A 17,317-nucleotide genomic window follows, 5' to 3' on the forward strand; every position below is an offset into this window, starting at 1 on the left:
TTTGTGTTGGGGGGGTCAAGCCATTTTTTGTTTGCGGGTGCCCCTGGTTTGTAGTGCATGGGGCTTGCTCCCTGGTTGTTACATCTATAATCCTGTTCTGCCAAAGCCGCCTTTATCATTTCAGTAATTAACCAATCTGAGTTCCTGTCAACTACAAGTTACTGTGTCCTGAGCAATGTGGAACAGTAATGCCAGCGGTGCCTGGCCATTTGGCTGCCTGAGTTGGCAAGTGAACTGATTCCTTTCTCATCCCTTATACAATCTATCATAAATATTTGTATAGGCATTTTGTATTCTTTAAAGGACAAATGCTGTAATAGTTAAGCATTATTAGTTCCAGCACCAAGGCAAATGCCACTGATTAAGACTTTTTCATCAAGAAATGTAAAATTTTTTTCATTTAATCCCTTTAATATTTCCACCTAAATCTTGCCTCATTATACGTACATCCCTGAGCAATAAATACATTAATTCTCATACCCACGTGGAAAATTAGAGGTGCAAGTAAATTTTTTACATTGCATGTAGGACATAATAAGATTTCTAAAAGAATGTGCAAAACCTACAATTAAATACAGTATATATATATATATATATATATATATATATATATATATATATATATATATATATATATTTGTGTGGGGTGTTAAACACTTCAAACACATTTTTATATGATAGTACGTGTTGTTTTATTCTTGTATTCCACTACAGTGATTTTTGGAAAAATATTAGAAATTTAGATTTGTAGGTCTTTGCAAATGCAAATTTGCACATTGTATTACAATGATGATGTTTAAGATTTACCTATATACCTTTTTATGGGTTGTTTTAAGAAGAAGGGTTTATACTTACCAGAACTTTTTATTTTTATGAAATAAATTTTTATTGGGTTTTACAGAATAAACAGTTTAAATATAATACACAATAAAAATCACATTACTGGTTGGAATAGAATCAAATCATAATAGGAGCATGTATACACATTTCTCATGTATTCAGATAAATGACAGACCAACAACAGATAGCATAAGGGCAGATAGGGGTTAGGACATGAAAAGGAGGGAGGGGTCAGGGACAGGAGAGGGAAGCAGATCCAGAGGTTCCAAATGATGAGTTCTGCGGGTACTAAAACTATATTAAGTTCTATTTATGCTGGTGGGATGAATATAAAGATAAACATTCAGGTGAATCAATAAAATCCAGCCATGGACCCCAAATGGTATAATACATTTCAAATGTATCATCTGATGAGAGAAGGATATCATCCATAGACTTGTATAATTTAATTCTTCTAAACCATTCCTGAATTGTAGGGTGTGGGTTAGATCACCATGGAACTGGGATGACTGCCTTAGCACAAGAACTTTTGTCATTTTGTAAGTACTCAAGAAAACTGCAATGTCAACTTGGGTACACGTCACACATTTAGACAGTAATATATTGCTGGTGTTGTATTGAAGACAAACATGTGAAGAGCAAATCACAGCTGATTATTGAATACTTGTTGACAAAAAATAACTGCTCAGCATTTTTTGACATGATGACGATAAAGCACAGAATGAAATTTGGATGTGCTATACTGCATTTACATATAGAATTAGGAACTTTATAGCAACATATGACATTATTATAATCAAATTTATATGGTCATTTCATTTTATTTACAGTGGGACTGTGTGTTTACCAATGAATTGCATTGTACTTCTTAAAGATTTCAAATGTTTAAACTCACATTAAAATATAGATTGTTTGGTCAACAAGACACAAATCTGGCAAATAAACTGATAAAATAGTGCCCAATTAGTGCAGCTGACTAATGATTGTACACACAGGTAAATGGCAGTCATTAGCCAAATGGATTTTGAAGTAATCCCAATTAATATAATTTTGGGCCCATATGCACAGAGACTTGGGGCAAATATGCTCTAGCACAATACTGTTGTCAAATATCTGCATTGTTATCCAATTGCTGTGTGGGTACATGAGCAACACAATGGCACAGTGGTTATCACTGCTACCTCACAGAGCTGGTGACATGGTGACTCCTACCATGGCCTTATCTGTGTGGAGTTTGTATGTTCTCTCCGTGTTTGTGTGGATTTGCTCCAGGTACTCCAGATTCCTCCAAAAAACTTACCCGTAGTGTGTTTGGTAGGGTATTTAGAAAGCTCTAAAGGGGCAGGGACTGATGTCAATCCTTCCATTGAATGAACTGAACATACTCAATATTGTTGCCTTTCTATTGAGAGAAAGTTGCTATATAAAAAAACTATTATTATTATTATTATTTTTATGCTTCAAGTGTGAAAGAAATTAAATCAGTTTTCAATAAAAATGTGATCCATGAAATATTATTTAAGAACATTACATGAATAATGCAAATGTAACTATTGGTGAGTGACAATGTGAAGATTCAGGAAAGGATTTCAGGGTTTTGTGGCCAGTAAGTTACTTTTTAGTTCTTGCCAAGATAAAATCAGTAATTTGAATTAAGATTAAATTGTACAGTGTTATTTTTTTTAACAATAATTTCATCATCATCACAATTTATTTATATAGCGCCACTGATTCAGTAGCGCTGTACAGAGAACTCACTCACATCAATCTGCCACATTGGAGCTTACAGTCTAAATTCCCTAACATACACACACAGACAGACAGAGAGAGAGAGAGAGAGAGAGACTAGGGTCAATTTTATTAGCAGCCAATTAACCTACCAGTATGTTTTTGGAGTGTGGGAGGAAACGGAGCACCCGGAGGAAACCCACGCACACACGGGGAGAACATACAAACTTCACACAGATAAGACCATGGTCGGGAATTGAACTCATGACCACAGTGCTGTGAGGCAGAAGTGCTAACCACTTAGCCATCATGCTGCCCCATTATATTAAATTATATTTAGAAATGAATCTGACAAAAAAACAATAAATAATGGCATAAAATGACTAAATGACTAGATGACTTTAAATGACTAAATGATGTTAAATGACTTTAATTTCAGCTAGTAATAAAATATATGTTAATCATTTTCCCAAAAAGCAAACTGGCCAATTATTGCCATTGGGTCTGTGAGCCCAACTGCACGAAATGTATTTATCTCTAGCTGTAACCCTACCCAACCAATCAAAAATGTAATTCCCTAACTTCCACTAAGCTGATCAAAGTAAATGTCCTGATTTGTTTTATTTGTACTATGTTAATTATATTCCATATAATATGGATAGCCTTAGAGTCTGAATGTATTATCCCTGATAATGTGATAGCAGTAACAGGATTTATTATAATCATTTATAGATCCACTTGTTTCTAATGCAAGTATAAATTGTTTGTGCAGCATGCAAAATGCATGTCCCTGGCCCGACTGAGAAGTGTCAACAGGTGAACTTAAATACATCATTGTACGTAGCACCCCAACCTAGCTACTGCTTATATAGGATGTGTTTCTCACTACCAGCTTCATTTATTTCAGCATTCATAAATAAAAACATGAGCGGAATCAGTCAATAAAATTATTTACCGTATTCCATTAAATGGCTGCCTACGAAAAAGGCTAAACAGTAAATGGCTAAGTTTATGATATTTAATATCTTCCACTAGCCCAGTCCCCATTTGGACAAACCTGTCTTTAACACCAGAATGGCAGTTATTTTACTGGAGGTGACAGACAGTGAGGTAAAGAGAGTAATTCAGACTATTACCTAGGTGAAGGCATGAAAGCTCAGTGATATATGAAGACCACTTAAATTCATTGTATCTTGTACATCACATCTTTGATAGATTATAGCTGCAGCATTAAAATGGAAATGGTTTCTCTGAGGCTTGACAGGGTCTGCTGTGACCTCTGACCTCCCTCAGAGGAATATGGCTGACCGAATTATCAGTTAAGAGAAAAATCTACAGGGAATAGACTTGCAGTAATGGAGACTCCACTATGCATAAATAAATGCACTATCTATCTATCTATCTATCTATCTATCTATCTATCTATCTGCAATATTGCAGTTTAATGTTGTGTATTTTCTATCAAGACTGAGCTGAAATATTGATTGAACATTTGTTATTAGAAATAGTAGGCTTCCTGCTTGCTGCTACTGATTTAATTTAGAAAACATTTAATTTTATGAAGCGGTAAATGATAGCAGCATGCTCCCTTGTGTTAGGGAGCAGCTGGCTCTTTAGCTCCTCGCCGTCACTGGTCCCAGACGTCCCTTTTGCAATCATGTGCTCCCTTCCCCTTTGCTTAACAAGTTATTTCAATTTCCAAACGAGTGCCGAACAAGAGAAAGACAACATGCAAATTGAGATCCCAGCCACCATTCACACATGAAAATCCTCCCTTGGAATTCCCTCAACTCTCTCCCTGCCCCCCAACTGCATCTGTCATTAAAAAACAGAGTCCTTGTTCTCATCAGATTGTTTTCACCAATGACCTGACACCACCATCTATAATTAATTACATCATTTACATTAGACTATTGACTAAACAAATACATAAATCATAGGCAGAGTCAATAGATTCAGACATATTTAATCATGTTCTAAATAATGATTACTGTTCCCATAATACAATAATTATTTTCAGCAGCTGACTTGAATTAATCTTCTGTCAGAGTGCCATTAAAATGAGCGAGAACTTATTTGACAGCATCCTTTTTTTTAATTTCTTTGCTTTTTAACTTCCCCTCTAACATTCTGGTTGATAGCTTCCTCCATTTAGAACCTGTTTGTTTTTCCTGTTCTATATGGTCAGCTTACTGGTTTAATTTCATATTGGATAGAACCACAATTAAAACTTTCTAAGGTGCAAAGGATTAAACAACATTATCAAGCTTTTTATATACAAATGGATACAGTAGAGCTTGAACAAAAAATAAATTGTGTGTGTTGAATTATGTTTATATCTAATATAACTGTAATTCTATATTTTCTTCTTTCTTCTTCATCTAGCAACATATTTTTCAACAGATTAATATCATTATAAAAACAAACAGCACTGATATAAACAGTTTTCATTTTTAGAAATATATATATATGTATATATATATATATATATATATATATATATATATATATATAAAAATATATAATCTATCTATCTATCTATCTATCTATCTATATATATATATATATATATATATATATATATACATGTGTGTGAACTTAATTGCATTAAATGCCCCAATTTAATGCAAACTGTCATACTTTTTTAATTTATCTAATTAATTATTATATGAGCAGCAATATGCTATTTTAACATGTTCTCACATTAAGCCTTGTACAGTTACATACCCCTTTGACAGTAATTTCACTCATTCAAAGGGCTAGGTAGTATCTGTAATAATGTTACATTTATATTATTTAGTTATCCATACAGCTATTAAAAAAATTCTAATTGACAAAATGAGTGCACATTTCCTTTACTAATTGATTTGTCCTAACATTGTATGTTTGGTTACAAATAATTACAATGCTGTGAATTGATTAAACAGAATGTATAAGGGGATTGTGACATGACATTTTAAACAGGGACATGACAGCTTGTGGCCTGAAGTGATAGTGTATAAAACAGCAGGATGATGATGCATTCAATAGCTACAGCTAGTTAATAATTCCAATCTGGACATCTCAGAAGCACGCTGAGCGAGGCACGTGCAGCCAGCAATCTAGTTTCAGATCGAAGGTGCAGAAAATACATGACCAACCTGGGAGAGGAAGAAAACATTTTGGTGGAGAAACAAGTTTGTGAAGTTTAGCAAACCTGTGCTGGAGAGAATTGCTTGAGACAGAAAATCGTTCAATGCTTTCCAATGAGCGCATGAGTGAAATTTATCACTCCAGTAACATATTGTACTGCACTTGTTTGTACATTGAAGGTAATGGCTGTTCAAAGAAGTGGATATAAAATGCTATTGTCTTCTTAGCCAGTTCCTTCTGAACATAGCTAATATTTAATCGCTGTCAAACCATTTATTAAATCTAGGTGAGTTATTTATCAAGCAGCATGTTTTCGGACATTGTCACTATGCTTCCTGGCTCTTTGCTGTACGCAGCCATTGCTAGAATGTATTTTTTTTCAAGCAACTAATGATATGAATGTACATAAAGGGTAATTTACAAAATTGCTAAACTCTGACCTCACTGTGTAAATGGCATTTCATGACGTCATGAAAATACTTTTGTTCTATTGCACCTGTTGGTATGGGTAAGTAAATGCCATAACATGTAGCAGAGTGTGGGCCTCCTTTTAGACCTGCTAAATGGAAAAGGTGCATCGCTGAGCCAATGTTGGTGCTTCAATTTGTGCAAGTGCGCTAATACTTGTGCCAAAACACATAGGTTTATAAATAAGATAGCAACATTTACAGTGAAAAATCAGTTTACATCAGCCAAAGAGGGCAATATAGCTGAGTGAGGGGGTTCCTTTAAAAGTACGGTATAGGCACACCACTATGCCAATGCTTGCACATGTACTCACAGCATTAGCACATTCCTCCCAATATTACCTCCCTGGGATTAGGGACAAAAGGGTGTAGTTGGTACCAGATAGGCTTTCTGATTTCAGCTTGCTGTTACTTCCCATAGTAATTAAAGCAAATTTCCAATCATTCTGGTATATAAAGGATAATTAACTCATGAAAAATTAAATGAGAAAAATGCTTTAAATTTGCTCATAGGGAATTCTATAAAAAAAATGGGAGTTAGTAAAAAGAAATTGGTTTGTAGAATATAAAATGTCATGAACAAGAAGTTGTATAGAACAATTACAATAATAGATTACAGTATAATACGTATTAGATAGTATCCATTTTCATTAAAAATAACTTTGTGCCAAACAATGGAGTATAAGCAAAATAAAATACTGAAGTGACAATACATTGCAGTGGATGCCAGACCCACTAGCATGAATTGATCAGGAACACTAACACTGCTGGGGTCTTCATGCATGACTATGTCATGGGCTTATTGAGAATGGCCAACTACCCAAACATCCAGGCAGAATGTGGGCAGGAAGGGGTGGGCAACAATAGATGTATACAGTAAGGGTTCTGTAATTGCGACACAATTAAACTTGGATTCATCCGCAAATATGCAATTTAGGAGGCATATCTCTTGTTGGCGCTGGTGAGCTGGTGCAGAAATATACAATAATGATGATGATTACTAGCAGCAGACGTATCAAGCTGCTTCTGATTTGCTGACTGGTCATTAGTGTTACATTACTTAATTGACATTTCCATTTAGACTACTGTGGAAAAGAAGATTGCCATTTCATTTTAAAGAGGAAAATTGCAAATGTTTGAATTTAATGTAATTTAATTTGAATTTGTAATTAATTACATTTTATATGAATCATGATACTTTTGCATTTATTAATAACACTGTCAAGACAATACTATCTCTTGTGTATATAACACTCCATTGTATTATTACATTGTGTACAAACAGGGTAATGCAACTTTAGCATCTACTAATAACACTGTGACGTCACATCTCTAAGCTATCTCTATACTATCATGGGGTGTAAATATACACACTTCTTATGCCTGATGTACACCTGGCGCAAATGCTACTGTTTTTGAGCTGGTCCGACTCAGCAAATCCATGTAAATATGCTCTTTTTATGTGCATCTTTTCCCTATGTAAGTTCTAAGTGCATATGTGAAATTCCCACCCATGAGACACATACATGATGTATACACATATGCACGCTGTACACGTTACACTTACCCACACAGTAAGCATATAATAGGCACAGGTAGTCATATTGTATGCATACTGTATGCACAAGCATACAGTAAATAGGCACTATATACATGTTCACAATTTAGAAATACATTTTTTCAATAAGGATTCATTTTCCAGATTTTTTTCTTCTTCTTTGGAATATTATTATTCTACTACTAATTATAGTTGCTATACTATTATTCTGAACCAATTCTAACCAAGCAATCTCATTAAAAAACATTCTACAAACAGTGCTAGAAAATAGTTTCCAACTTACAATATTACAATGTTATTCTTAGCACCCAGCTAAATTTGCTTCTAAAGCTACTGGCTGATAGATTTAACACTTTCCATAATGTGTGTACGCCGGCCCACTTCATCATTTTACTCTGATTGCAGTTTTACATCTTTCAGTTGTCTTTGGGAGACAGGTCATTTTTCAGAGGAAACATTGCCCTTTGCCTAGAATATGTTTTGTAATTGCTTAATGGGCAACCACTGTAATTAGAGAAACAAGAGAAAGGTTGGGATGTAACAAACACATGTACAGCATAGACATATTTTCACCGTGTACAACATGCATACAAATTAAGGTTTTAAAATGTAGACTAAATCTAGTTAAAAAGACTCAACTGCATAGTAGAACAGAATCATATTCAATGTACACAAATTAATGTAAACGTAAAATGTACAGTAACCAGTTTTGAGTTTGTTTTTTATTTAAAGGGCTTGTACTGACTTCCCGAGACTGATCGTATCATTAACCGCAATCAGCCAGAAGCACATGAATCACTGTGGGTTTCTCACTGACGAAGACCCCACGCTATTAGATGTGAGGTGGTTAACGCAACGTGCTTATACGATCATGTGCGGCACCCTTCGGCCACTTTGCTTCAGCCTTTCTGATGTTAAATGATGGGATCAGCCAGGTGGAATCCAACCTCTTAAAAGAAAATATCATGTTACTAAAAAATACTATGCTGTTAAATATATTTATTATATTTTTTCCTGAAATTGCCAATCGGAGATAGAAGTGCAAATTAATAGCAACCATTAAAGGGTAAATACAGTTAATCTGCATTCTCTCTACACAGCTCACCGTTAATTCTTAGATAGAGCTAGCAAGAGAATACAAAATGATGGGAAGTATAGATTAGCCAATAAGATGTGTTCATATGTTCACTCCCTTATGTATGTGGTAGGTAGAAGCCTTCCTTAGCCCCAGGGCTAGCCTGGTTTCGTTTCTGAGTATTGAGATGAACGATGGAAGTGCCCCATTGGAGGACTTCTCCAGACCTAAGGGGAATATACATCCATAAGGGAGGTAGGATAGTTCAACAGCACGTAATAATTTTTTTTTTTATCAAGATGCTACATTTTTAGAATCTTCTTCAGTGTTTCACATCAACAGTTTTTCACCCACCTCTTGTGGGGTTTCCTCAGTCATAGTGTACACATGTCTAGGTTGTCATGCAAGATCAAGTATAACAACCTTATATAGACTGCAAGAGAAGTTCCAGGATGCCCCAGCACTCTGTTGTTAAGATGTCCTACTTATTTTATGACATTTGTGACTTGTTGTACAAAGCATCTGCATGGATACACTTCAAAACGGATACTGCGAGCATGAACCGGTGTGTATAGTGGACAAATAGGTGCATTTATGCAAAACAATATTAGAAGGGATCCTTACTATATACCCCCTTACAATGTAAACTCAAACCTAGGTTTCATCTATCCCTCAAAATCCATGGTACTTATCTGAAAATATAGGACTTTTTCTGAAGGCTTCATTAAGTTCATCATGTCACAGTAGTGACAAATTACAGAACTTCATTTCTCAGAAACGATTAAGTTTAGAGAGCCGATAGACTGTAGTGCCCCTTAAAATAATTTAATAAGTTGCACAAAATGAATACTACTGTCTGAACCTAAGACAAACAAACATTACATTCTGATTTCTACTATATGCATTCCATACATTAAGTAGATGAAGTGTGACATAGGGTATGACATTTTTCAGCACAATTGTTGTGTCTGTATCATGCCCATTAATATAGGATGTACAACTTTCATCCTCATCTTATTGCTGCTCCTATTTGGGGCCATACTAATACATACCATTCTCTGCCACATCCTAAATGATGTCAATGGCTATTTAAAATGGCACCTTCAGAATACCTGTATACTTGTGTAAGTAAGTTATACAGTATCTGTGTATTTGGATTATCTTTTTGGTTTTCACTCTGCTATTCGCTAGGATTGTGAAAGAATGAAGATCGATTGCCCTGACCTCAGCTTTTGTCATCACTTCAAATACCTGCCATATACCCTGTCATTGTATATGTATTTGGACAAGGGGAATTTGACCATAAGTGTTCTAACTCTTATCCCCATAATACCACACAGCAGCATGAATGGTCATTATCCCAGCCCTATTTATTCATCAAAATGTAACTATGCAAATACAGTGCGAAAGGGCATTCTGCAGAAGGCAAAGCAAAAGTGGAAAATTCAATCATTTCTTTGAGCCAGTATGAAGATCTAATGGCAAAGTTGGTCCATATCCATTTTGTATTCTTATGTGAATTGTTTTGAGTCATCCGAATCACCAATTAAGCACATTTTTGCACATTTTTGCACATTAAGCACATTTTTGGATGAACCATTTTCTCATATCTCTTGCCATGAGCTTAGAGTATGGAATAAAAGGTGAATACCAGGTGATGAAATACTAACATGTAGCATAGGGATAAGAACAGGATTTCACATTAGCAAAATATTAATCTATGTATATACATGATCTACAAATTTTACATAGAGTGAAGATAATTTATGAAGCTCAGATGAAGTGCACATTAAGGTGCATGTCTACACTGTGAACCTAGAGGTACGCCCAGATGTGCCGAGTGGTGCACTTTGCAAAAATGTGAATATCAAAAGTCCAACTTCCTGCTACATAGTGTTAGCATTTTCAATAAAATAAACTTTTACATTGTCCTCCTAAACTTCAAGTCCTTTTACAGAGTAAAAAGGGCAATGATGGCGCTAAAAATGTACACTCCACCCATTATCTAATTGCAGTAATCTGAAAATGTAGGACTTTTTCTGAAGGCTCTGTACTCCATCCAACTCCTTCACTTTTGCTTCTCAGAAAATGTCACCATCATGCTCTGAAAACCCACGAGCTTTGGTGGTACTTGCGCAAATTGATGCACCAGGTAATGATTAATATTGCAATGTGGCCTGGAGCTTTCATCTCCTTTAAGTGCTACACGGGGAAGGCTGGCAAATTTTAGCCCATTGACCCAGCCCAAAGTAGTCCACTATGGGACCGGCCGGGGGTGCAGATGCCCTCCTGCCTCCCAGCCCAGCCTGTCCCTGGCACTAGACATGGCAGTGATTTTATTTTGCTACCCACAGGGTGAAAACCTGGCACCTGAAATCCCAACTACTTAATGATGCAGACTATTAGGATGAGCAAATCTGAAATAGAAAATGATGTTAACACATAGGACAACAAGGTTTATTTGGTAAAGTTACACAATTTTCATACAATTTAGCAATAAAGAAAGTTGGTATATGTCTAACAAGCTACTGTAGTTTACTCTAAATTGTCCATTATCGAAATCACTTCTGCAACACTGGTTAGAAATGGTCCTGCTGTTTGCTATGTTATTGGGTTAATGAACCATGTCTTAATTACCTCTAGTACAAACTCATCATTGTATAAATATGGGCATATGTGACCATCTGACAATAGATGAGGTCCCTAGCTAAACAAACTAATGTAAATTAAGTGTAAAATTTCTCATTTGTATGGTTATAAGTCACTTTCAGTGCAATAGCTTAGCCCTTTGGTTATAATGTTGATTTGCCTATTATAAACTTAGTAACTGTATCAGAGTTTAAAACCATAAACAATTTGATATGCACTATATTAAATAAAAATCATTATGACATTTACTCCTATGAAAAGGAAATGTTAAAGAATCAGAATCATTATATTTTGTTACTAGCTGATTGTTAATAGTCCTATCCTGTCAATTATAGCAGCAAAAAATAAAAAGATTATATATATATATATATATATATTTAATGAACAAAATTAAACTTTTTCTATTACATTTGCTCTTTCAGTGAAACAGATTGGACATTCTGTAATTTTAGTTTTTTAGTTTGCCATTCAACCATATTCAACCATTTTGGGGAACCATTGCATTGCATGTGCGTTCCTCATCCCCAACAAAATCCAATTCTGTTGAGTCTGACTTGGTGTGGGGAAAATAAAATAGGTTGAATGCTGCAGCCATCACCACATGTGTTGCATCTTCATTTATCTTTATTTAACATGCAAAAACAGCAATCTATGTATTTAACCAGGTCAGCACAATGGTTGTGTCTGTGGATTGTAAGGTATTTTGAGCCAAGGTCTCAATCCTATTGTGTCTCTATGGGGGGAATACAATTCCCCCAGAAGTGCCGCCAGGTTAACACTATTACCGTTATTATGGTAGTTTTAAATAGGGGTGTGCATCGGCCACTTTTCGGGTTTTGAGTTTTGGGTTCTGAATACCTTCAGGTTTTGGGTTCTGATTGGTTTTGCCAAAACACCCCACTCAAGGTTTTGGTTCTGATTTTGGGTTTTGGGTTTTGGGTTCTGATTTTTTTTTAAAAAAGCATAAAAAGTGCTAAAATCCATATTTTTGGTTTTTTTTTCACTCCTACACTATTATTAACCTCAATAACATTAATTTCCACTAATTTCCAGTCTATTCTGAACACCTCACACCTCACAATATTGTTTTTAGGCCAAAAGGTTGCACCGAGGTAGCTGGATGTCTAAGCTAAGCGACACAAGTGGGCTGCACAAACACGTGGCCCATCTAGGAGTGGCACTGCAGTGGCAGACAGGATGGCAGTTTGAAAAACTAGGCCCCAAAGAGCACATAATGCCAAAAAAAGAGGTGCAAGATGGAATTGTCCTTGGGCCCTCCCACCCACCCTTATGTTGGTGAAATAGGACATGCGCACTTTAACAAACCAATCATTTCAGCGACAGGGCCTACAAAACTGTGGCTGAAATGATTGGTTCGTTTGGACCCCCACAAAACAAGCTGGCAAAGAAAAAAAAGAGGTGCAAGATGGAATTGTCCTTGGGCCCTTCCACCCACCCTTATGTTGCGGAAAAAGGACATGCACACTTTAACAAACCAATCATTTCAGCGACAGGGCCTACCAAACCACTGTGGCTAAAATGATTGGTTTGTTTGGGCCCCCACACAAAAAAAGCAATTCATCTCTCCCTGTACAAAGTAAACTGGCTCTACTGAGGCAAGATGTCGTCCTCATCCTCATCCTCTGATTCCTGGCCCCCTTCAGTGTGTACTTCCTCATCCTCACACATTATCAATTCGTCCCCGCTGGACTCCACAATCACAGGTCCCTCTGTAGTCTCTGGAGGCCATTGCTGGTCTTGATTGAAGAAGTGATAATTCATTTTTATGAACATCATCTTCTCAACATTTTGCGGAAGCAACCTCCTTCGCCGCTCACTGACCAGGTTCCCCGCTGCACTAAAAACTCTTTTGGAGCACACACTGGAGGGGGGACAACTCAGGTAAAATAGAGCCAGTTTGTACAGGGGCTTCCAAACTGCCCTTTTTTCCTGCCAGTAAAAGTAAGGACTGTCTGATATGTCTACTTGGATGGTGTCAGCAAAGTAATCCTCCACCATTTTTTCAATGGTGACAGCATCCAATGCAGCAACAGTAGACATGTCAGCAATGGTTGGCAGGTCCTTCAGGTCCTGCATCCCCGCCAGCGGGTCGTTTATGAAATTTCAGCTGTTTCCTCGCAGCCACAGGTGTGGAAGAAAATGAAGGAGGAGCTGTTGGCATATCACGGTCCTCTTCAGAGGACAATCTCCTGACCAGCAGGTCTTTGCACTGCTGTAGACTTGTGTCCGCCGGAAACAGAGACACAACATACGCTTTAAACCAAGGATCGAGCACAGTGGCCAGAATGTATTCCTTTGACTTTAAAAGAGTGACCACCCTCGGATTCTGGCAAAGCATACGAAGGGCTTCATCCACAAGAGCTACTTGCTTTGTGAAATCACAATGGTTTACCAGCTCCTCCCTCACTTTCTCCAGCTGCTTCTGCAACAGCCTGATCAGGGGAATCACCTGACTCAAGCTGGCAGTGTCGGAACTGACTTCTCGTGTGGCAAGTTCAAATGGCTGGAGAACCTTGCACAACACGGAAATCAGTCTCCACTGCGCTTGACTCAGGCGCATCCCCACTCCTTTGCCTATGTCGTAGGTAGTGTGTAGGCTTGAATGGCCTTTTGCTGCTCCTCCATCCTCTGCAGCATATAGAGGGTGGAGTTCCAGCGCGTCACAACCTCTTGTTTGAGGTGATGGCAGGGCAGGTTCAGGCTTTTCTGATGTTGCTCGAGTCTGCGGTAGGCAGTGGCAGAATGCCGAAAGTGTCCAGCAATTTTGCGGGCCACCGCAAGCATATCCTGTACACCCCTGTCACTCTTCAGGTAATGCTGCACCACCAAATTTATTGTGTGGGCAAAACATTGCACGTGCTGGAAATTGGCCATATGTAATGCCCGCAAAATGTTACTGGCGTTGTCCGACACCACAAATCTCCAGGAGAGTGTAAGTGGGGTAAGCCACTGCAAAATGATTTCCCTCAGTTTCTCTAAGAGGTTGTCAGCGTTGTGCCTCTTATTGAAACCAGTGATACACAACGTTGCCTGCCTTGGTACGAGCAGGCGCTTGGGAGAAGCTGCTACTGATGCAGCTGCTGCTGTTGCTGCGGAAGGCGATGCTTCTACCCAGTGGGCTGTCACAGTCATATAGTCCTTAGTTTGCCCAGAACCACTTGTCTACATGTCCGTGGTTAAGTGGACAGTGGGTACAACCGCATTTTTCAGAGCACTGAGGACACTTTTTCGTACTTCTCTGTACATCCCGGCTATCGCCTGCCTAGTGAAGTGGAATCTCGACGGGATTTGGTACCGGGGACACAATACCTCCATCAACCATCTAAATCCCACTCCACTGATGGCGGACACCGGACGCACGTCTAACACCAACATAGCTGTTAAGGCCGCAGTTATCCGCTTTGCCATAGGATGACTACTGTCGTACTTCGTGTTCATGGCAAACGACTGTTGTACGGTCAATTGTTTAGTGAAAGACGTAGCGGTCTTAGGACTTCCCCTCTGGGAAGATGACCGACTACCAGCAGCAACAGCAGCAGCGGCAGTAGTAGGCGTAGCGCTGCAGGATCCTCTGGAAGAATCCCGGATTGAAGAGGACTCAGTCATGCCGGTGACATGGCCTGCAGGACTATCTCCAATCGAGATCGAGGAGGAAATTGACGAGGAGGGTGTTGCTGGTGTGGATACAACAGGACCAAGGGATTTAGATGTCCCTGGACTGCTGACGGTCCTAGCCACAGTTCCTGAACTAAACACTGAATTATCAAGGTTCTTCAGGTGACGTATAAGGGAGGATGTCCCTAGGTGGCCAAGATCCTTACCCCTGCTTATTTGAGCTTTACATAAGGTACATATGGCAATACATTTGTTGTCCGAAATGGGATAGAAATAATTCCAGACCGAAGAGGTGGATTTCTTAGTCTTCTGGCCAGGCATGACGATGTGCTTTTTCATCCCATGGACAACAACTGTTTCCCTCCCTGGTGCCTCATTTAAGATAACCACATCAGCATCCTCCTCGTCAAGTTCCTCCTCAGCGCCAGCTACATCAATATCCTCCTCCCGGTGTACAACATTGACACCTTCATTAGCCAAATCTGTAACTGCACTGTTGGTGATCCTTCCAGCATATGCAGAGGGCGTGCTGCAAATGGAGGAAGGAGCCACCTCTTCCCGTACAGTGATGGGAAGGTCAGGCTTGACAACCACCAACACCCTTGGACTCGCCTTGGGGATTTGTGATGACATCTCTTTAGAAGGAAGAGTTGTTTGCTGTGTGGTTGATGACAGCTTAACTCTCTTAAATTTTTTAGAGCGGGGGGGAGGAGGAGGGCTTAGATCCTTGGGTGAAGCTGAAGTCATGAACATGGGCCAGGGCCTAAGCCATTCCTTGCCACTCCGTGTCGTAAATGGCATATTGGCAAGTTTACGTTTCTTCTCAGATGATTTTAATTTTCTTTTTTTGCTAATTTTAGTGAACTTTGGCTTTTTGGATTTTACATGCCCTCTCTAGGAGATTGGGCATCGGCCTTGGCAGACGACGTTGATGGCATTTCATTGTCTATGTCATGACTAGTGGCAGCAGCTTCAGCATTAGGAGGAAGTGGTTCTTGATCTTTCCCTACTTTATACTCCAAATTTTTGTACTCCATTATATGCAGCACAAGAGAGCGTACCCCTAAACCACACACACCCGGCAAAGGCTTTAAAAATTATATGTAGTTAGATTGAACGTAGATTGCAGTACCAATTTTTTTTGACTGCAGGAACAGTGAACGTAGTTAGATTGCAGTACCAATTTTTTTGGACTGCAGGAACAGTGAACGTAGTTAGATTGCAGTACCAATTTTTTTTGACTGCAGGAACAGTGAACGTAGTTAGAGTGCAGTACCAATTTTTTTAGACTGCAGGAACAGTGAACATAGTTAGATTGCAGTACCAATTTTTTTTGACTGCAGGAACAGTGAACGTAGTTAGATTGCAGTACCAATTTTTTTTGACTGCAGGAACAGTGAACGTAGTTAGATTGCAGTACCAATTTTTTTTAGACTGCAGGAACAGTGAACGTTGATATATAGCAGTACCAATGGACTCAGCAGGACAGAGCACAGGACACAGCACCACTGCACTAACCAGGACAGAACCACAGGAATGACCAGGACAGAGGACACCACTAAAACACACCCTCCCGCTTCCCTGATCAATGCCCGAGTGAAGATGGCGGTGGCAAGAGGGGAATTTAAATAATCCGAGTATCGCGAACAGTGCTCGGATTGGGCTCGGATCTGCACTGTTCGGGGGTGCTCTGATTTAGAAAATCCGAGCCCGCTCATCGTTAGTTTTAACACGGCTTTCTGCTCACAGCTCAGGGAGCTGCGAGCAAAAAGACAGCATTCTAACTACCATAATAACGGTAATTACGTGCACTTTTACCGTAATAACGGTAATAATGCGCAGGCCGCGTCACTTTTAAAAGTAACACGGCCAATTGAATATGCCCCTATGTTTGGTTAAATATTACAATTTAAGTAATTACTATAATGTTTGTAATATTTACTCTGTATAGAGTTGCCACAGATTTTGGTGATTTATAATTTATAATAATTTATTAACAGTAATAAAAATAGTAATTAATTAAAATGCTTTTCTACACAAGTCTACATAAGTTAATGATTCATTTAATGAATCACATAGACTAAAAAAATCATTGTTTTATGTATTATATAATATATGTAAAAGGCTGTGTATTACTGAGCTGAATAATATACACAAATAAAACACATGGAATAACTAAATACTATAAGTATTTATACTTCATTAAATATGTTCACTCATCTACAGCAGATT

The sequence above is a fragment of the Mixophyes fleayi genome, chromosome 1, assembly GCF_038048845.1.
Source record: "Mixophyes fleayi isolate aMixFle1 chromosome 1, aMixFle1.hap1, whole genome shotgun sequence".
Lineage (NCBI taxonomy): Eukaryota > Metazoa > Chordata > Amphibia > Anura > Limnodynastidae > Mixophyes > Mixophyes fleayi.